The following is a 1,904-nucleotide window of genomic DNA, read 5'->3' as shown; positions in this document are numbered from 1 at the left end:
ATATGCAAGAACTGGGAATTGAAAAAATGCATAATAACAATGCTATGTTACCATGAAAATAAGCAAGAAATAGGAATTGAAACAATGCAAACTACCAAAGATTAGCTCTAGGCATGAAAATCTCTAAGAAAGTTCTAACACTATGCTAGCATGATAACAATGCAATGGAGGAGATTGAAAATGCTTGAGACAAGGGCTCTATTTAGAGGCTTGAGCGAGACTTTGCGAAGGTGGCATCTATGTGGCATCCACATAGGTGCCATAAGGGAGACACATGGGATAAGGGACAAGCCATGCAAAATTAAACATAAGTCTTTTACGCTTTAGATGGCTCAAGGTGTGTTCACACATGTGTAAGAAACCTTAGCGAAAGGAATGGGGGAACAAGGGTGTAAGATTCTGTTTGGAGGAATAAATGAAAGGGGGGCTCCTTGGGCTTTGAGTTTTTCACACATGTTTGGGCAACCACTTAGGGGCTAAAAGGTGTTTAAGAGGGTATTTAGGATAATAAAGTGGGATTAATTAGTGGGTAGGCTTAGAAGGATGAGAGTGATGGGTGGTAGGCTAGGCTTTAGGTAGGATTAGGATTAAATCAAATAGGATTTAATTTAATCATAAGATTATAGAATTTCATAAAGTGGAGGGAAATTAAATAAATTGGAATTTATTTAAAAGGGGATTTATTTAGCACTATTCATTAAATAAATTTAACACATTAGAGGGGAGTATTTAAATACATTAGGGAAGAGAACCTATTTAATTAGACAAGTAGAGGAACATGACAAAATATAATTAATTTATTAATTAATAATTATAGTGTCAAGGGAGATATTAAATCAATTAATATAGTGTTTAAGACAATTTTAAGTGTCTACAATGCCTTATGAAGTCATATTGCATTGATAGAGATTAATAGCATAGGATGTGATGTCTTTCATTATGATTAATTATTTCCCTTGTGTCGACATTATTATCCACTCATACTGATTTACTAGACATAATTGATGTAATGGGTATTCACCTAACCTTTTTCTTGTTTATCCCATGATGATATTGTTAGGTATTTCATTTTGGTTAAATGAATTGAAATGATATGATTCATGATGAATAAATTGGATATATAAGATGCTTTTCAAAATGGTTTGATAGTTAATATGATACAATTCTAGTTTTAATATGAATCATTTTATTTTATTATTATATTTTGATTGATAAGAGGTCAAAGACAAGATTCATTAGAATTATTATTTCTTGTGACTAATTATTATTATTTATTAAATTCGAGTAGATTTGAACCCAAGACCTCCCGAATAAGAGGCTCACAATTACCATCAAATTGTAGGCTCTTGCCTTTTAATGTGAATCATTTATATTATATATTATATATTATAAAAAAATTGAATTAAATTGATTCAATTGAATGGTGTTTTGAATTATCTGATGTTACAATGCATGTGTGTGTGTGTGTGTGTGTGTGTGTGTGTGTGTGAGAGAGAGAGAGAGAGAGAGAGAGAGAGAGAGAGAGAGAGATCTTTGGCTATTGATATTTGAATTGAGATCTATAGGAAAGTCCATGGAATTAAAATTCAAAGAACTAGAAACAAACATTTGTGTAATAGTTAGCCAATGTCATGTCTATTGAAGATACACGACCTCATTCATAACAATGTTTTATTTGTAAATGTGTTGTTGCATGAGTGTGTAATTGTTATTTATTTTTGTAAATCTAACTGGACAATGTCATGTGCATTTTGGTTTATAATTATGGTGTCACTTGACATATGTGATGTGTACATGTGGTAATGGCATGTCCACCTAGAAAACATATGAATCCTACCTTGACCATTGTACCTGATAGGAATACACATGTGGCCCACTTGTTTAGAGAGCCTTAGGATGGGTCA

The sequence above is a fragment of the Cupressus sempervirens genome, chromosome 3 (genome assembly GCF_028749045.1).
Source record: "Cupressus sempervirens isolate cs-2001-9-10 chromosome 3, ASM2874904v1, whole genome shotgun sequence".
Classification (NCBI taxonomy): Eukaryota; Viridiplantae; Streptophyta; class Pinopsida; order Cupressales; family Cupressaceae; genus Cupressus; species Cupressus sempervirens.
This window is presented reverse-complemented; position numbering follows the sequence as displayed.